This window comes from Lepidochelys olivacea, assembly GCF_965140295.1.
Source record: "Lepidochelys olivacea isolate rLepOli2 genome assembly, chromosome: 14".
Taxonomy (NCBI): Eukaryota; Metazoa; Chordata; order Testudines; family Cheloniidae; genus Lepidochelys; species Lepidochelys olivacea.
The window spans coordinates 32,371,882-32,393,314 of record NC_140424.1 but is presented as its reverse complement, the minus strand read 5'-3'; the positions used below and the strand labels follow the sequence as shown (position 1 = coordinate 32,393,314).

The 21,433-nt window shown below is 41.6% G+C and overlaps 1 long non-coding RNA gene across 1 annotated transcript; it reads right to left on the bottom strand.

Moving 5' to 3' along the window:
- Positions 1 to 328: 328 nt before the first annotated feature.
- On the bottom strand, positions 329 to 13,427 carry LOC311530674. Its single transcript, XR_014714061.1, has 3 exons — positions 13,361 to 13,427; positions 4,775 to 4,848; positions 329 to 1,717 (listed from the first exon to the last, which is right to left on the bottom strand). It is a non-coding gene; the product is annotated as an uncharacterized lncRNA (long non-coding RNA).
- Between the last annotated feature and the right edge of the window lie 8,006 nt (positions 13,428 to 21,433).

Here is a 21,433-nt window from a genome sequence, read left to right as displayed (position 1 = left end):
ACGATATCCTAACCATGTCAGACATGAGAATATCCCTTTAAGAGATATAGGGGCCAAATGGGAAGGTGTGAGAAAATCCTCTTTCTACTAATCACAGGTCACAGGCAAGTGTTAGATGTCTTAGAACGTGCAAAGAAATTCTCCCTCCTGCACACTCAGCACTCCATGAAAGGACCCCAGGCTCCATTCACATCCCAAACAAGCCCTTTCCCTATTTTCTTACAGAAACAGACAGAAACAGAGAGGCAGAAGATTTTATCTGAATTTCAGAAACTACGGCAGTTCCTGGAGGAAAGAGAGCGACTCCTGCTGGCTGAGCTGGAAAAACAGGACAAGGAGATTGTGAAGATACAGAATGAAAATGTTACTAAACTCTCTGAGGAGATTTCCCATCTCAGTGAGCTGATCAGTGAGATGGAGGGGAAGTATCTGAAGCCAGTAAGCAAATTCCTGCAGGTGAGACAGAGTAAGAAATACCCCAGATCCCACCACAGGGACAGGACCATTCCCAAATTGTGGGCACTGGAGTCCAGCTGTCAGTGAATTCCTGAAATGTGCATTACAATTTTTCTATGACGAATTAGAGATATATAGATATGAGAGATGGAAAAGCCCCATTAGCTGAGATAATCCATGGTTCTGGGGCCAGACCAGAGCTTCTTTTTTCAAGATTTGCAAAATCCCTTCCCTGCAATCCTCAGTGTGTTTCAAGTGGGTCTCAGATTATTTTTCTCTCTTTTTCCCCTCTAGGATGTCAGAAGTACCTTGAGCAGGTACATGGCTCTTTCTCACTCCCACACACACTTCACATGCTGGGAAAGGACTTGGAAGCCATGTTAACCCCGCTTCTCTCCAGGGCTACATGGCAAAATGTGTGGGGCAGGTTCACATTTTGGATACAAATCTCTTTAATGAATTTAATCCTGATGTTCTCACTGTCTTTCTGTCTGAAATAGCTCACAACTGTGAATGCCAAATTCAGGTCAGATGCCAGAAAACAGGGCAGACACCCTAAACTGGAGGTATATTCTATAATTAGATTTCACCAAACCAGTAACGAACATGCACTCCTGGATCTCTGTATCAGTCTTACCATGGAGTCAAAGACAGTCCCCTTAGGATCTCCAGCCCTTCTTGGCACCCAGACAAACTGGGCTTTGTGATATTGGTCACTATACCAAATATCACATCACATTAGGTTACTCCCAACCACAAACGGTCAGTTACTTACCCTGGTCAAATTTGTACTCTGGATCTCACCAAAGACAAAGCTGAAGTAAATTCACTAGTAAACTAAAGATTTATTAGCTAAGAAAAAGAACTCAGACTTATTGAGAGGTTTAAGCAGGTAAAATACATTAACAGGTGAGTCAAAGTTTATAATTCCAAGATGATAGCAGAGATGTAGTAGTCTGCTAGTTTTCCAAAAGTCTCTCAGGGATACCCAAAATCACTTTGGGGACCTCCTTCCACTCACTCAGTATTCTACCCTCTTCGAATCTAAAACAGTTCAGAGATACAGGATCATTCCCTGGAATCAGTATTTACGGCTTCTTTCCACAAAAAGCAATCATCCAAGTGTTTTCATCACAGCATGCATTTTTCCTTTGTTGACTAAATGCAGACTGAGCCTGAAGATTTCCATTGTTGAATGCAATGACCCATGCTTTGAAGTCAGCATGCTTCTTCATTTCCTGTTCCAAGGCTCCAATCCTGTCTGATGGGCAATTAAATCACAGAGATATTACATTATGTATGTCCCTGTACTTAATTGACCTAGATCAAACGTGTGTGTTAGCATCAAGATGAGAATTTACTTGATGTGTAAAGTTCATGAGAACTAATGGATTGTTACATGCTATTACCTAACAATATGCATTATGTATGAGATAGCAGAGAACAGGTTACAGATGAGAAGACAATATCATTCACATTTCCTTTGAACTAGATTAATACTCAAATGAATTAGTACACTTAACATTTCTTTGATATTCACACAGAAGTGAATTGGCCTATGGCTTTGACCTGAGCTGGCCTGGTGGTGTCACACTGACCTTTTTTAGAGAAGACTCTGGAATTATCCATTCAGGGGGAAAGATTAACTTAAAGTATTTCTTAGAGATGTCACACAAACAACAGCCCCCCAAACAGTTAAAAACACAGAACATAGGGAATACTTATAGGATGGGGGACTCTAATGTGGGAAGCAGTTACTCTGAAAAAGATTTGCGGATCATGGTGGATAATCAGCTGAACATGAGCGCCCAGTGTAATGCTGTGGCTAATTGGGCTAATCTTATCCTTAGCTGTCTAAACAAAGGAACATCAAGCAAGAGTAAGTAGGTTATATTACCTTTGTATTTAGCATTGGTGCAACCACTACTGGAATACTGTGTCCAGTTCTGCTGTACTCAATTCACGAAGGGTGTTGATAAACTGGAAAGGGTTCAGAGAAGAGCCATGAGAATGATTAAAAGATTGGAAAACATACCTTATAGTGAGAGACTTGAGCAGCTCAATCTATTTAACTCAAAGAGAAAGTGAAGGGGTCACACCTTATCACGCAAGAGAATGTGATCTACCTACCTGATCACAAAAAAGAATCTGCTTAAGGAGCTGATAAGCCTACCTATAGTATATAGGAAAAGCATCTGCAATATCTTGGGAGACTAATCTGAGAGACATACAGTCACATTCCAGGGTGCAGTCCAGACCAGAGAAGGGTTGTGTCACTGCCTGCCCTGCAGCCTTGGGTCCCTCACAATGCTTTGCTGTTGTAGCTCCCCCACTGGGCTGCTCTCAACTAGCCTACCAGCATGCAGGACACACCCTGAGTGTTTCTTTGTTGCTTCAGCCCTGGTCTAGTATCTCTGACCCCAACAGCCTCTCAGTAACATGCCAGCCACACTCCGGCTTCCACCAGCCTTGGTTACTACTTGCAGGGTGACCCTACCATATTCCCAGTCCTGAATTTTCCCCAAAACATGTGCTCTGCAATGTCCAACCCTCTCCTGAACAGTTCAGATATTAAGGTTCATTGCTCTTGTACAAAGTAATTATTCAACAATTTGCTACTTTAACTGGAGTTGCCAAACAGTTCAGTTTAAACACAGCACTGGATTGGTCTAGATTAAAAAACAAACAAACAAACAAACACAACAAAAGATGATAGGATTTAAATTAACTCACAGGATTTAAAGTAACTCACAGATAAGAGAGAAAATTAGAAGTGGTTTTAAGCAAATAGAAGTAAAAACATGCATCTAGAAGTCTAAAACAATCTAGCAAGTTTTGGTTCAAGGTTTTGTTCAAGAGGGACTTTCTCAGTCACAGTCTTCCAGGCAAGATTATGACTGTCCCTTTCCTTGGTCAGGATCTCTCCCAGAGGCCCAAAGATGTGTTGTTTTAGGTGAAAGAGAGACTGTGTGGGGTTTTCTGCCTCCCTCTTTTATGTGCAGTGTTGTTGTAGCCCAGGATATTAGAGAGACAAGGTGGATGCATGGACTTCTATTGGTGAGAGAGACAAGCTTTCAACCTTACATAGAGCTGTTCTTCAGCTTAAAAGCTTGACTCTCTCATGAACAGAAGTTGGTCCAATAAAAGATACTACCTCATCCACCTTGTCTCTCTCTCTCTTTTATAGTCCACGTGAACCTTTGAAATGAATAGGTACCTTGATGAAGAAAAGAAATTTGACAGTAAAGGGCTCTTTAGTTTAGCAGACAAAGGAATGTGAAGATGCAATGACTGGAAGTTGAAGCTGGGTTAATTCAAAAAACATAAGGCTCGTATTTTTAACAGTGAGGATAATTTACCCATGGAACACCTTTCAAAGGTTTGTTGTGGATTCTTCATCACCAGAAATTTTAAAATCAAAATTGGATTTTTTTTTTTTGGAAATATATGCCCTAGTTCAACCGCAGCTATTGGGCATGGGACAGGAATTAATTCAGGTGAGTCCCAGAGCTGCTTGTACAGGAGGTCAGATTAGACAATCACAGTGTTTCCTTTGGGCTTAAAAAAATCTATGAATTTATGAATTAATTTTAATTAAGTTGAAAAATTAAGTCCACATTATTCCATTGTTGAGATCATTTTATACAAAGACTGCAACACAGGGTCAATTTCTTAAAGGGCCCAGTTTGTAATTAAGTTTGATTTATAGGCTAATTAACAAATTTGTGAATTCTCAGAAAATTAATTCTTCCCTCGAAGACTAAGTGCTGTAAATGTGGGGAGGGTAATGTATGGTTTCTCAGACATAACAAAGAGGTGGAATTCTCTGATTGAGGTGCCAAACAGAACTCTGCCTGAACAATGATGTGACTACTAGTGTCTGTATAGTGGAGATAGCATTCCTGAAGAAAGATTATTACCCTGGTCCCTGTACATTGGGTAAAGGGTCCAGAGTAGAGTAAATGGGGTTCTAAGAACCTCTGATCCAGCTGTGGGAGGACTGCCCTGGTGCAGCCTCAGGTTGTCCTGAGAACGCCTTTGCAGACCCTGGTGTAGGGGGCAAGCCAGGGGCATGGCTATTGGTACTCCTAATAGCGCAGCACAAAATCTCACCCCAGTCAACATATAGCAGTAGAAATACTGCTTTTCTTGCAGAATGGACTATTTTCAATAGCCATTCTTTAGTCTTCTGGGTATTTTTGACGTCAGGTGATGTCTCTACTTATTGGCATTTGTTAACATCAAGCCATTTCTGTTTCTCCTGCTACGACAATTTGTCTTGCTATTCTCAGGGGTTGCTGGGTTGTGGCTATTATACCTGATTCAGCTGTGTCCCCGTCTTTACCAAGAAAGACTCAAAACCTCGTCTTCACACCCAGACTCCACACAGCGCTTAAAAAAAAAGAAAAAAAAGAGGGAGACTGGTGTCAAAGTTTGACTCAGACTCACAATTTATCAGACCACTCTGTTTTATTAGCAAAGCTGCTCTGCTAATACATTTAGAAGTAAGCCCCCCGAGTGGGGCTTGTGTCTTTAAATTTATACAGTTTTTTGGAGAACAAGTTACAGAGAAGTTACAGACAAAAGAAGAAAAAGATTTTAGTCACCACCCTTCGAGATCCTTGAGACCAGTCACGTATCTTCAATTACCTGCCACCCTTAACAATCTCCTTTAACAGCTTCCAGTTAACTTAACTAATTGCCCTTCACACCTTCCATTCTGATGCCTGCTTCTTAGACGTGCTGGCTCTATCTTAATTGCTTCTCCATTCAAAAGCTAACTGTCCCTACGTGTGCTCCCTCAGATACTTTATAACATGTTTTGGCATGCCCTCTCATATACAATGTATCCAGCATGTCCCCTTGTACAATGTTATACTTCCACACTGGTTTAAAAAAACAGCACACCAAGAAGCTCTTATTTTCAGTCTTTCACTTCTGACAAAGTGCAGTTTCTATAGCTGCTTCAGTACAATTACAGAAACCATTCCCACTCTTGAACCCTAATTTGCTGCCAGAAAATCAAGGTTGTTCTATGTACTCTGTATACTTCAGTTTAATGAACCCCACCCCACAAGATTACTGAGTGGTAGTGAGGAATGGGTTGTGGTGGATTTGCAAGAAAAGTCAGAGGCCTTAATGGGGTGTACCACCACAGTTTACCATTGTGGAATTATCCAAAAGAATTGAGTAGCAAATGATAAGCTTTCTATAGTTTCTTGAACCATTCTGGAGAACATCATGGAGAATGATGTCCCTGTTACAAAATTGTACTGTTTGGTTTCGAAAACACATAGGAAGGATGTGAATTCTATAGTTTTTTAGAGCAGTGGTTTTCAACTTGTGATCTGTGGACCCCCGGGGGTCCACAGACTATGTCTAAGATTTCCAAAGGGGTTTGCACCTCTATGTGAATAGTTTTAGGGGTTCCGCAAATGAAAAAAGTTGAAAACTACCATTTTGGAGTAATTCTTACAGAATGCTTACATTTCTATAGACCCCTATTGGTTTAATATCTGTTAACTTTATGGGACTAACATAGGGTGGTTACCTCCAGGGACAACCCCTCATGGCCTCACGGTGGCCCTGCAAGAGGCCTCTTTTTCAATTTCCTTCTTCCAGACTCCCCCACTCACTCCAAGCATAAATAGCCCTTTGTGGGGCTAGTACCAAAGTCCCACAACCATAATCCCGAATTCCCCAGCACAGTCCAAACAGTACATTCAATCTCCAGCAGCCCATCAACAGCTCTGGCATCTCTGATCATGTTCTGGATCTCCAGTATAGCTCCATCCCTGACAGGTGTTTGTCCAACCTGTTCTTAAAAAACTTCCCATGATGGGGAGTCTACAAACTCCTTTGGAAGCCTATTCCAGAGCTTAAATGTCCTTATATTTAGAAAGTTTTTCATGCTATCTAACCTAAATCGCCCTTGCTGCAGATTAAGCCCATTACTTCTTGTCCTACCTTCAGTGGACATGGAGAACAGTTGATCACTGTCCTCTTTGTTTCAGAGTAACAGTCGTGTTAGTCTGTATTCGCAAAAAGAAAAGGAGTACTTGTGGCACCTTAGAGACTAACCAATTTATTTGAGCATGAGCTTTCGTGAGCTACAGCTCACTTCATTTCCACGGTATGCATCCGATGAAGTGAGCTGTAGCTCACGAAAGCTCATGCTCAAATAAATTGGTTAGTCTCTAAGGTGCCACAAGTACTCCTTTTCTTTTTGTCCTCTTTGTAATGTCCCACCTCAGTCTTCCTTTCTCAAGACGAAATAGGCCCAGTTTTTTTAACATTTCCTCATAGGTTTTCTAAACCTTTTATCATTTTTGTTGCTCTCCTCTGAACTCTCTTCAATTTGTTCACATCCTTCCTAAATTGCAGAGTCCAGAATTGGACACAGTACTCCAGCTGAGGCCTCATCAGTGCTGAGTAGAGCGGGACAATTACCGCCCATATCTTACCTACGACACTCTTGATAATACATTGCAGAATGATATTAGCCTTTTTTGCAACTGCATCCCATTGTTGACTCATTCAACCTGTTATCCACTATAGCTCCCAGTTCCTTTTCAGCAGTACTACCATACAGTTTGTTATTCCCCATTTTGTATTTGTGGATTTAGTTTTTCCCTCCTAAGTAAAATACTTTGCATTTGTCTTTCTTGAATTTCAGATCCATTCTTTAATCTGTTAAGGTCATTTTGAATTCTAGTCCTGTCCTGCACAGTGCTTGTAATCCCTCCCAGGTGACATCCTCCACAGATTTTTATAAGTACACTCTCCACTTCATTATCCAAGTCATTAATGAAAATATTGACTAGCATGGGACGTAGGACTGACCCCTCTGGGACTCCACTTGATACATCTCCCATTGTGACAGCCAGAGAGATAACTACTCTTTGAACTACTTTTTCAACCAGATGTATCCCTACCTTATAGTAATTTCATCTAGACCACATTTCCCTAGTTTGCTTATGAAAATGTCATGTGGAATGATGTCAGAGACTTACTAAAATCAAGATAAATCAAAGAAGGAAATTAAGTTGGATTGGAATGATTTGTTCTTAACAAATCCATGCTGGCTACTCTTCATAAACACTGATTTGCTAGGGGCTTACAAATTGATTGTATAATAATTTGTTTCAGTATCTTTCCAGGTATCGAAGTTAGGCTGACTGGTCTATAATTCCCTGCGTCTTCTTTGTTGTCATTTTTTTTTAAAATAGATAATACACCTGCCCTTATCCAGTCCTCTGAGATCTCATCTGTCCTCTGAGAGTTCTTGAAGGTAATTGCTCATGGTTTCAAGATTGCTTCAGCTATTTCCCTAAGTACCCTAGGATGAATTTCATCAGGCCCTGCCAGCTTGAATACACTTATCTTAATATTCTTTAACCTGTTCTTTCCCTATTTGGGCTTGCATAACATGTACCCTGCAGAGGAAGATTGGGGCCTGCATAGTATAATCTATTTGCACTGCAATTTAGTGGCAGAGGCCCCAATCCTGCAAACACTCATGCACATAACTTTATGCTTACGAGTGGGCTCATTGACTTCAATGGCATTTTTCATGTGCATAAAATTAAGCAAATGTGTGCCTGTTTGCAGGATCGGGACCAGAGTTTGTAGTAATTTATACACTGGCTCTAATGTGGCTTAGAATCCCCATTGTGAAGAAGGTTCCTGGAACAGTTGTAAAAGAGCTTCTTGTGGCACAGTTCCTGTGGGAGATCCAGTATTTAGTAGCGATATCTTTGGCAAGGGGGTTAAATCCCACTCTTCCTCCTGCATAAGGCTGGGAAAATTCAAAACTCCTCTTTGTAATTATTCTTGCATCAGGGAGAATGCTTCCCATACTTGTGTCCAAACCTAGGCCTTGAATCTAGAAGGTACTTGCACATATGATTGACTTAAAGCGTGTGAGTAGTCCCCTTGCATTTAGTGGGACTACTCTCATGATTAAAGTTAGCCATGAGTTTAAGAACTCCTATGAATCACAGCCCTAATGAACACTTGAGAACAGGCACAGCTCTCTGCACCAAATGAAAACAAACTACATTGACAAAGGGTGTTTCATGACTAACTTAAAAAAACAAAGCATTTTATTTGGAATTTATTAATTTGTTTTGTCTTTCAATAATTAAAGGGGACTGATTACCATTCAAAAAAAAAATAACAGATTGGCTATTCACCTTTGAAAGATGGTATTTGTAGTGCTATAATAGCAGACAAGAACTTGGAAAATAATGAAGAAGCATAAAAATGCAAATTACTGCAGCTAATTGGCTGTGTCTTCTTACGCCTTCTGAATTATTAAATTATGATAGAGTAAATCTGCCACATTTAAATATATAGTGACGAACATAGTTGTGTTCTGCGCTGTAGAGCAAGACTTATAATATGCTACTATTTGTTCCCTAATTTGATGGTAAACTGTTCTTTTTCTTTGCATTTGCAAGATACTTGCAATGTTCTAAAAATGTACACGGTATATGGAACTCTGATCATGCAAAATGGCACCATTACATTTCCTATTTCTAGTCCTGATTAAAAAGAAATGATGCAATTATTACAATAATGCTAACAACAGCTTGTGCTGTTGGCCCTAACATTTAATCTGAATGTATTGAGTCTAATCCTGTAGACTCTGATGTATGTGACTATTTTACTCACATGAGTAATTCTGTTGACTTCAGTGGGGTTATTCAGATGCATAAATGATTGCAAGCTTGAGGCTGAGAAGGATAAAATTAAATAAATAGGCTTGGCTTGAATTATTTTTTTCTTTTAACTTCAACAGAATTTGCACAATAACCTTCCTAATAGCAATTCTCTAATTGTGATTTATATCCCATCCAAAATCTTCATATGAGGTACTCATAAAATGCTAAAAATATGACTTTGGGGCTGAAATTTCTCATGCTTAGTTTCAGCCCGGAAATGATTTTTTTTTTTTTTTTAAGTTTGAACAGAATAGGTTTTCAGCTATTTTTGAGTTTTGTGATTGTGAAATAAGTTTTGTTATACTGATTGTGTGTTACATATATAACAGAAGTGCATGATGCTTTATGAAACAAATTAGGATGAAACCCCTATCCTGAGAAGCTTATAAGTCCCAAGCCTGCAAACATTTGTTTGCACATTGACCTGCGTGGAACTACTTAAAGTTATGTTCTTGTCTAAGTGTTTGCAGGATCGGGGCTTGTGTTATGGTGACAGTAGGAGATGGCAAACACAAATGATGACTGGCATGTGAGGTAGGGGGAACAAAGGTGAAAAAATAAGTTAATGTGGTAACTTGTTTTAATTTTTCTCGACATTTTGTACTCAGAATACTCACAAATCTAACACTGATTGACATGGCCCTCATCACTAGTATCTGAGCGCCTCAAAATTAATATATTTTATAGTCACAACAATGCAATGAGGTAGAGTGGTATTATCTCCATTTTACCAATGGAGAATTAAGGCCCAGGGTAGGTTAAGTGTCTTCCCCAAGATCACACAGAAAGTCAGTGGTTGAGCTGGGAACTGAACCAATGTCTCCTGAGGTCACTGCACTACCTTGCTATCCAAGCAGCCTTGTTTGCACCATGGATGTGCATGGGATTCTCATGATATTTTCTAAGTTTAAAAAAAACCTGATTTTTTAAAAAAACATCAGCAACTCTAGCTGTCAGAGTCAAAGCCTAAGGGGCCACTAACTCATTCAGTCTGAATTGATCATAAACCTCCAACACCACTCAGAAACTGCACACTAAACCCAATAACTGGAATTAGAAAATATTAAAGTTCACAGGAGACAAAACTATTGTCTGCCACAGGCAGAGAACAGAGGGAGCATGGTGCACCAGTGCCCCAGGTCCCTGTAAATGTTAGGGAAATGATTAAATGAGATATTCCCAGATAATCCTGGCAAGCAACCCATGCCCCATATTGCAAAAAGAGAGGCAAAAATCAGCTAGTGTAACTGCCAATTTGATATGGGGGAAAATTCCTTCTCAGTCCACAAAAGGCAATCAGTTAGACCTTGTGCCTGTGAACAAGAACCAACCAGACAGCCAAGCATGTGAGAAATAATTATCCACCCCACCTCAGAGCCCTGGCCCACCCTGTGCAGTGTCCCATCTCCAGCTGTGGACATCCCTCATGCTTCAGAGAAAGGAAACAACCATCCCCTCCCTCCCTCCTTCAGTATACATTTGGGGGGAAATCCCTTCCTGACCCTCGCAGGTGACCTACTGAAGGCCTGAAGCATGAGATTTAAGGAACATAAAGCATGATCCAGAAAAGACCTTCAGGGCTGTTGAGCCCCGGTCACCCCCACCACAAGTAACCCAGTCATAAAGTCCCACTCAGACAAAAAATTGGAACTTATGGTAAACTCAAGAGTTTAGTGTGGAAGATGAGGATTGGCAGAAATATATTGAAAGACCGGGCTATTATTTTCTTGCAAATGAGATTATAGGATAGGACAAAAAGAAAGCAGATTTCCTCAATTTTGTGGCAGTAAAACCTACTCTCTCATAAAGAGTTTGTTAAAGCCTCAGAAACCAGGAGATAAAAGTTTAGGAGACCTGAAAAAGATCTTAACAGAGCACTACACAAAGCCAAACATTACTGTGGAACGTTTCAAGTTTCATAGTAGGATGAGAAGACAAGATGAAAGCATACCTGTGTATGTTGCAGAGCTGAAATGATTAATGGAATATTGTTCCTTCAGAAATGTCCTAGAGGATATGCTCTGGGACAGATTTGTTTGTGGTATAAGTATTCAAAGACAATTGGTGGTGGAGATGAATTTAATCTGTCCCAAAGCAGTAGAACTGGTAACAGCAATGGAAGCAAACAGTGAAAAATTTGCAAGATTTGCACTTACAATGCAGGGGAACTCAAACTGACTCAGTTAAATGGGGAGTCTCTGTAAATTGAAGTCTCTGTAAATTAAATCAAGATTTGAGGACTTTGGTTATTCAGCCAGAGGTTGTATGTCACTGAGGTTCTGTGGCCTATGATATCCAGGAGGTAAGGCTAGATGGTCAGGATGGTCCCTTCTGGCCTTAAAGTCTATGAGTATAAAAAAGGCAAAGCAAGCTGAAAGGGACTCAGGCTCCAAAGGGTGTTTCTGCTGTGGAGAAGCTCATTTTTAATCTGTTTGTAAATTTAAAAAGGCCTAGTAACTCAAGATTGCACACTTAGTCAGAAAATGCAAAGGTGACTATCAAACAGTATCTCAAACTCAGGAGGGTAGACTCCAAATGTCCAGAGGAAAAGAACAAAAACAGAGGACTCTTTTCCTCAAGGGGGAGGAGGTACATACTATGTATTCTCTGAAAGGAAAGAAAGTCAGTCCTTATGAAGTAATGGTAGAGGTAAACAGTCAATCAGTATCCCTTGGGGAGGGAGAGCTCAGTGGTTTGAGCAGTGGCCTGCTAAACCCAGGGTTCTGAGTTCAATCCTTGAGAGGGCCATTTAGGGATCTGGGGCAAAAATTGGGGATTGGTCCTGCTTTGAGCAGGGGGTTGGATTAGATGACCTCCTGTGGTCCCTTCCAACCCTGATATTCTATGATTCTATGAGTACAAATGGAAATAAACAAAGGGACTTCAGCTAGTGTGATCAATGAATATACATATCATCAGTGTAAAGCAGGACTGAGACCTCTAGTTAATGCAGGAGTGATCCTGCATACCTAAACCAGGAACCTGTCCTGGTGGTAGGTTCTGTGCTTGTCCCTGTAAAATATAAGAGCCAAAAGAAAAAGGTTACCAGCCCTAATAAACTAGGGAGAAAGTCAGAATCAGTTAGGCAAAAATTGCTTGCAAGAACTGAATCTGAACTGGGAGGAAATTTTAAATTCTAGGAAGTCTTGAATGTTCACCCAGCTATTTTAAAAGAAGGGTCAGAGGCTCTGGATAGAGTAAGAGTCAGGATTTATGTCCAGGATGGGGTCAAACCAAAATTACTTAAAGCAAAACCAGTTTCTTATGCCCTCAGAGAAAAGACAGACTGAGTTAGACAGGCTGGGGGAAAGGGAATCATGTCACCATCATTTCTGAATGTGCCACACCTATCACACCCAGGGTTAAACCAAGATAAGACCATCCACAACTGTGTGGATTATAAAGCCATGGTGAATCAGGTCTCCAGGTTAGACAATTACTCCATTCCAAGGACAGAGGACTTACTGGCAGTGTTAGGTGGGGGTTGAAAAATTTAGTAAGTTAGAAATGTTGCAGGTTTACCAGAAGATGAGGCTGAAGGAGGACTGTAAAAAAAAAAAAAAAAGAAAGAAAAAGAAAAGAAAAAAAGTACCACTATAAAACACTCAAGGGATTATATCAGTACCATCAATTACCATATGGAATATTAGCAGCACCTGGAATTTTCCAGAGGGCTGTAAAAATTTGTTGAACCCACATGTTGTAGTGAGGATCGATGACATCCTCATCATAGTTGGAAGTGATGCTGAGCATCTGTCAACACCGGAGAAGGTGTTTCACAGATTGTAGGCAACAGGACTTCACTTAAAACAAAGTAAGTGCTTTTTTGTAAGCCGGAAGTGATGCACCTGGGTAATAGGATGGATTAGAAGGGATTCATGGAGCTCCAGTCGGTATGGAAGAGCACATTCATTGCTCTCCACAGCCTGCCATCCACTAATATGCATTTCCATCTGGCATCTAGGGCCCCCGACTGACCGCCCCCAGTAAAGGAACAAGTACATGAAAATATCTGGAATGTAAGTAAATAAATATTTGACTGCTGTGAGCTTTGCAAGTGGCCAAAAGACAAGGAGAACGGGAGACCCGACTCTATCTCCCTCTCCCCTTCGAGCAAGATGGCTGATGTGGGCACGGCAGACACATCAGATATCAAAGCCATAGCACAGCTGACTTACTTCAATTGACTCCTCTCTGGAAGCGCTGACAGGATGCATGAATGAAACAGAAGGGTGAATATCAACGGTGGAAATTCAGGTAAAAGGGCTCTCTGCCCAGGTGCAGAGAAGCCTCACAGACTAATCTTCTCTTAAATCAAAAGTGGCAGACATTGAGCAGAGGTCTTGCTGCAATGATTTGGGCATTATAGGAGTATCTGAAAGAGAGAGAAAGAATTTGTTTCCCATCTCCTTGCAGAAGTGCTCAGTCTGCCGGAGGATTTTAAATTTGATGTAGAGAGAGCACATAGGTCCCTCGCTCCTAAGCCCACCTCAAATGCCAAATCTCACACATAGATTGTCAATTTTCTCAGATTTACTGTAGAATAAAAATACAACAGCTAGTTTGTGGGGAAAAAAAACTGTTTGGGGGAGACCATAAGAATGATTTTTCAAGATTGTGCAAAAGATGTGGTTGAACAGAGATCAGCCTTCAGAAGAGCAAGGGTACTTGCCAAGCACTGAGGGCTCAAATATTTTATGAAATTTACAGCTCAGTTCCCTGTCAAGGTGAGGAAGTGAATCTGTTCCAAGAGCCCCAAGAAGCAGAATGTTTTTAAATAGCCTGCAGTGAACTGAGTAGTTGTTCTGTTTTACAACAAGTTTACTTCTTATTTGTTATGTCTGCCCTACTCGGATACATAAGCTTGTCTAGTGACTGGGACGCACTTACTTGGGTTATCTTTTGCTGCAAGCTTTTACTCTCAACTTTTGGGACATGTAGATCAATTCTCAAATGGCTGAATGTGAAACACCCTAGCAGGGGAGTTGAGGGAATACCTCATCCCAAACTGATACCATCAGAATGATGTATGAGCAAGATTAAGTGCCTTTGTTTCTGTATTTGTGTTGGGGGAACTGATGAAACATTTGACAACATCATTATCAAGGCAGAACACCTTCTATGTGTTTTCGATTATATAAAGGTCTGTATATTAGCTAGGTACTGACATACACTAAAGGAATCACCAGAGTGTGGTGCAGCTCCTGTTGCTCTGTAGAAATTTGAAAGCTCTGGTTCCACTTTTTAAAATTGGTGCCAGTGGCAGATCCTGCTGTGTCACCCGTCTCACTGGGGGTTCTCAAATCCTGGCAGCTTTACATTCCACGTACTGGAATCGCAAGAGACAGCTCTCCTCCCTGCAAGATGTACAATATCTGGCAGCTCATATGCCTAACAGATGGGGACTATTCATACTTTTCCCCTCTCTGTGAGTTCATTTCAATTTACTTTTGATCTCTAGGGATGTGGTAAATTCTGTAACTGACTCCTCCATTGATGCAATTGCTGTCTCTGATGATGATCCTCTATTTCTTTGAAGAGCAACAGTTTTGGGCCAGAAAGAACCATGTAGATGAAGTTTGAATTCCTCACTTTTAGTACATCCCCATTTCAAAATTTTTATTGAAAAATAAATTAGCCTGTTCATGAAGACAAATGACCCCCAAACATCTTCTAACAGGCTCAAGCAGGGTGGCAGTACTTAAAATTAAAACACTTACTAACAGATCACTTTAGATTGGATGCACCAAGACTGCCAGAGGCTCCAGATCTATGGAGAAATGCTTCATAAACTCCCCAGGTCCATGTCCGCCATGCTTTTCAGAACCCAAAACCATGACTATGATCCAGAGACAGAGACTTGGGCCCAAAGGACCTGGTCTATACTAAAGGTTTCAATAGTGATCAGCCAACATGGATTCCAGGTACTGTCCTAGAGCAAACTGCCCCCTTGTCTTTTAAAGTCGGTTTAAGTGATGTTTGAGTCGTAAGATGGCATTGAATGATATCCGTTTACAGGGTGACATGTGGGTGCCAGAGCCTTTGCTCTTGGGTGATGAGTCTGGAGGAGCTGAAGCCAAGAGGATGCAGTTTTGCCAGGAATGCCAGAGAGCTCAAGAGGAGGGTATTTGCAAAACTGCTGGAGCAGGAGAGTGGAGGCAGTGGGCCTCTGCCCCTAGAGAAGGCCATGGCTGCCCTGGAGAGGCACTACCCTGTGTAAAAGAGAACATTCCCAAGGTTTTTAGAAGACTAACTCAGGGCTGCAGATTGAAAGGTGAGCAATGTAGCTAAGTGGTCATCAAGGACTTAACTGGGTTACTCAGAGTATTATGGGTTGGAGCCACGCTCTATCCCCTCCCTTACCTCCTATTGAGTTAGTGGGTGTTTTACCCCACTCTTTTTGTGTATAGTTGAATAAAGCAGCATGTTCCCAGCCTGCAGTATTGGAAGTAAAGTGTGATTCTTGTGCTCAGAGTGGTTCTTTTTAGGGCTGTCAAGCAATTAAAAACATTGCAATTAATCACTCAATTAAAATTTTTCTATCACGATTAACCGTGGCATTAAACAATAATAGAATACCACCTATTTAATTTTTGGAGGCTTTTTACATTTTCAAATATATTGATTTCAATTATAACACAGAATACAAAGTGTACAGTGCTCACTTTATATTATTTTTTATTAAACATATATTTGCACTGTAAAAAAAGACCCAGCTGTAACACATGATACTGTAGACCCAATTGTTTAATAGACCCAATACTGTTTACAGTATTATGTAAAGTTTACCCAAGTTTACATTTAAATTGTAATATAAAGTGAGCACTGTACACTTTATTTTCTGTATTGTAATTGAAATCAACATATTTGAAAATGTAGAAAAACATCCAAAAATATTTAATACATTTCAATTGGTATTATATTGTTTGACAGTGTGATTAAATCTGCGATTAATCACAAATAATTTTTTAAATCACCATTAATTTGTGTGTTAACTGTGTGATTTATTTGAACACATTAAACTAAGTTTTTCTCTCCTCTCAGATGTGAGCATTGCCATTTCTGTGCCCATTTCCATCAGCTATCCTGCCTTCATGTTCATGTTCTATATTATCATCCTTATTGCAAACTGAGTCAAAGTAGTCATTTAGTTTTCGGACAATGCCTAGATTTTCTCTTTCCCATCCACCTGGGCAGCCCAACCTCATAATTCCATTTTTAAACTGTGGCCAATGGGAGCTGCGGGGGTGGTGCTTGCAGGCAGAAGCAGCGTGTGGAGCTACATACCCTTCCCCAGGGGACACAGGAGCATGCTGGCTGGTTCTGGGAGTGGTGTGGGGCCAGGGAAGGCAGGAAACCTGCCTTAGCCCCCCTGTGCCACCACCTGGGAGCTGTCTGAGGTAAGTGCTGCCTGGTGGGAGCCCACACCCTAATCCTGAGCCCCCTCCCAGAACCTTCACCCCGCACCCCCTCCTGCACCCAAACTCTCTCCCAGAACTTGCATCTCTACCCCAGGCTCAGCCAGGAGCCCCCTCCCAAACTCTGAGCCGCTTGGCCGCAGCCCAATGAAAGTGAGTGAGGATGGGGGTGGGGGAAAACAAAGGGGAGTGAGCGGGGCAGGGGTGGGGTAAATCCTGGGTTGCACTTAAATTCAAAAAGTGATCTTGTGAGTAAAAAGGTTGGAGACCACTGATTTATATAATTCGAAATCCTCTTACTAGGTGTTTTGTCTTCAGTGGGAATTACAGGTATTCAGTACTTCTCATGTAGCCACATCATGCCACTGAATGTTACACAGAACTTCCCATTGATTTTATTGAGGTATTCTACTTCAAATATCCATGGCATATTATGGTCCAGGATCAGGTTCCAAGTTTGGAAATGGCATACTGAGCACGTGGCATAAATCATTTCGGCTACTTTTAAAATATTAATTATGCATTTAATCATTGTTAGATTAACACCAACAAAAGAAATGGAAAATACACCCTGAATATGAATCATGTGAATGAGAAAAAACAAAAAGGGAAGCAGAGCATACACCTGGGATCATTCTGCCAATAGGAGTCCATAGCTGATAATTAAAGCAAACCACAGAAATTTTAATTAAAGAGTGCCTTGCTATACTGGTAGAAGTGAGTCAGACTCAATCAGTAAAGAGAAAAAGAGCAGAAAAATATCAGGCGTCCATTTTTGAGGTAAATAACAAGGTTTTTTTTCTTAATTAAAAGGCCCATGGGAAATGCATCCATTTGTAATATGAAATTCCAACAAAATCCAGTAGCCTTACATAAGCAGGGCCTGAATGAGCTCTCCCCTGACATCTAGTGATGAACTGGGGAAAGACTTCAGGAGCAGATACTCCTACTCTGCCTAGGTGTTCACCAGACAGACCTGCTTTGCCAGAGTGATGAGTTTTGGGTTAAAATTCACTTCAGTATTGAGTGCAGGGGTAATAAAATTGTGATGCTTTGGGGTTTCACCCAGACCAGTAAGAGTTTGTGTCACCACCTGCCCAGTAACCCTGACTATTTCTGTGCTGTGCAGCTTCAGCTCAGCGCCCAAGTAGCCTGCTCACAGCACAATGACCTCACCCAGCAGCTTCCAGCAACACACCAACTGCCCCTCCAGTCCCGAGTCACCCCAAAACCATCTCCCTGGTAGTATCCAGTCCCTCTCACTGGACCCTCCCAGAAGTTATCCAGTTAGCTGCCTCCAAAGGGAAAGAATACACACCAGCCTGATAGATTAGCTGAGGATTTTACCCTTTAGTTTAACATACAACACTGAGATAGTTTTGTAAAAGGTAAAACAAGTTTATTACCAATAGAACCTGGATTTAAGAGATACCAAGTAGAAAGAATAGGGATAGAAGTGGTTACAAACAAGTAAAAATAAGGCTTCTACGGCTAAAATCTAACTTACACTTTAGATTTTGATTCAAAGTAGTTTGCTCACCACAGTCATTCTTCCAGCATGACTGACCAGTCTTTAGCCAGGATCCAACATGGAGCCTAAAACACTTCATTTCTTGGTCTTCTCAGGGGAACGATGACAAATGGCTTTCCCCCTCTACTTATATCTTCCAAAGTCCATTGACCCTGTTTCAAGAAGCAGGAAAGCATCCTTGGGGAGGTGGGTGCAGGGGTGCAGTCTCCATCCCCCACCAACATTGTTAAGTGGTTGTCTTCCCCCACTTACTGCCTGATGGCTTTGTCTAACCTTGCTCATAAATGTGCTTTTCATGGTCTTTGGTCACACCTTACGGAATTTACATTGGAGCCACACTCAAGCCTGTGAAGCATTCCTTTGCCTAGGACAGGCTGTGCTTAGGTACTGCATGCCAAACACATTTGAGGAACATATTTCCAGCACACATCTATAATTCTTTATACACTTCCGGTACATACATCATGCGCTAATATTAATGGCCAGTATATTACCAGTTTGCATGTGACACCTTCAATGGCACGTTATAGATACAGATGACAACAGAGAGTTGGGGCAATGTGCTAGGCCTGATGAGCATTATAGGGTATCCTCTGCAAGTGAGCATTGAGGGGCTCCCTAGGACACAGAAATGTTATCCTGATTGTATAAGTAAAGGTACTTAACATGCTCTGGTTGAACCTAAATTTAACCTCACTCACTAAGCAGGGGGTAAGGGTGCTGTGTTCTGAGGTTCCACTATTTAGCCCAGTTCTTAATGATTGGAGTGCTTAATGATTGCACCAGGTAGCAAAGCAGTGGGGTTGGGGACAGGTGTTCCTACCTGGGGGTGTAGGCTCTTTAAATAGAGTCATAGACACCATTTGAACTTCCCCCTCTATGTTTAAAGACAAAGCTGATCATACTCATTTAAGAGTCTTTGTTTCTGCTCAGTGATGACTAGAGCTGAAGTCACTGGTGACCGGGTCTGGAGGCTAAGTCTTTGACTTGGTATGAGGACAGTGTTGGAGTGAAAGACAATGCAGAGGTTTCAGTTGCAGAGAGGTTCCCCCCTCCGTGGTGAAGTCACTAAGAACAGGGCTAGGTGATGAAACCCCAGAAAACGTTATCACAGAGGCAGCAAGCAGTGCCAGCAGTGGCAAAGGTGGCAGCAGGGACAGTGGGCAGTGGCAACTACAGAGGGATTGCTAGACCTTCCCTTTGAGATGTGGGAGGTGAACCCACATGAACACACCCCTGAATGCTGGGACTTCACTGACTACGGACAACCAACTCTGAGCAGAGCGCAGTGGAGGGGAAAGGAATAGTATGATAAAGGGTCATTTGTCCCTCAGACTTTTGTACTACAAGGGGGGGAAACTGAGGCAAAGGAAACTGAGGGAAGGGGGGGAAACTGAGACAAAGGGGGAAACTGAGGCAACACACGGTGAGGTGTTGATTTGTGGTTTGCATACTTTTGCATCATTCTTGTGCTGTTTTTCCAAATTAATGCTGAGTTCCCCCTTCCTTTTAATACAAGTTTTCTTGTGTTGTACACAGATTCAGTGCTTATAAGTGGAGAACTTTCACTTCTTAGAGGTGCCTAGGGTGGTGGTAAGTTTTCCCAGATTGAGTGAGGCTCGAGCCAGTTCTGTTTTGTAACGTTAACAGGAACTTCTGAATATTGAACCTGGCCTTTGTTGTTCCTGATACCACCTGGCAGAAGAGTTGCCTCTAGAAGACCCAATTTTATAAGCATGCAGAATGCAGCTAGCTAAACTCTAACCTGAGCCAAGGTTCCAGTCGCCATCTAGGCTGATTTCCTAGATGCTGGAGACTAGCTGTATACTTACTCGACTCCTTCATTTTGCTTCAGCCAGCAAGCCCCCTTCACATTTTCCTGCTGCATTCCTAGCATTTGATGGTGCTATATTAGGGTATAAATAGAAGCAATCAGATGCTCCATCACATGACCTAAAATGACAGGTTTCAGAGTAACAGCCGTGTTAGTATATCTTCGCAAAAAGAAAAGGAGTACTTGTGGCACCTTAGAGACTAACCAATTTATTTCAGCATGAGCTTTCGTGAGCTACAGCTCACTTCATCGGATGCATACCGTGGAAACTGCAGAAGACATTATATACACACAGAGACCATGAAACAATACCTCCTCCCACCCCACTGTCCTGCTGGTAATAGCTTATCTAAAGTGATCATCAAGGTGGGCCATTTCCAGCACAAATCCAGGTTCTCTCACCCCCTCACCCCCCTCCAAAAACCACACACACAAACTCACTCTCCTGCTGGTAATAGCTTATCCAAAGTGACCACTCTCCCTACAATGTATTGTTTCATGGTCTCTGTGTGTATATAATGTTTTCTGCAGTTTCCACGGTATGCATCTGATGAAGTGAGCTGTAGCTCATGAAAGCTCATGCTCAAATAAATTGGTTAGTCTCTAAGGTGCCACAAGTACTCCTTTTCTTTTTGCGATGACCTAAAATGGAGTTCAACAGCTATCAGAAAGTACAGTTGGTGCCACTTAGTTTTGAAACAAAAACAAGCATCTCCCCTACTTTAAAAGTTCTCAGGTCTCTGCTGTTGGAAAGGGAAAATAGTGCTGTACCCTGTATGCTGCAGTTGGCTTCTTCTTTATCTTTGCTCTTGAGGCTTTATATACAGTTGCAGCAATTTTTAAAAATAGAGTCAGAATACCTCTTGATATTAACCTATTAATAGATCTACCCCTTGCGTTCTCATTCTCCAGATATTTTATTTGGGTTGCAGTTCATTGATATTTATTTTCAAGAATTAGTCCTTGAGAGCCTCTTCATATCCCTCGTGCCCATAACCTGCTCCACACAGCACAGTGAGAAAAGGCCGCCCAGCCCAGCTGTGCCCTAGGGGCTAAGCACAGAACAAATGTAGGAGCTTGTGTCATCCATAGCTTCTGAACAACATGTGGGGGTCATCAGCTTACAAAGACACTCTAGACCGGTAGCATAGACAGGCCCCAAATGTATCGAAGTGTCCCGCCTTGAAAAACAGAAGACAAAAAACATAACCTTGAGTAGCTTTATTTTATAGTTGTGGAAACTGAGGCACACAGAAGCAAAGAGATTTGCTCATGGTCAAAAAGTCAGGAATAGAAAATGGCCAATCTGCTGATAGTCAGTCCTGGGCCCTAGCCGTGTTTGTCCTGGCCTCTCTGCTTCAGCTCCAGTAACAACCCGAGTGGAGGTTTTCTTCCTCTCCGTGACCTTTAACTTCACGTCACTGGAGAAGAAAGATTGTTTCTGACCAGCTGGCTCTAATGCTTAAAA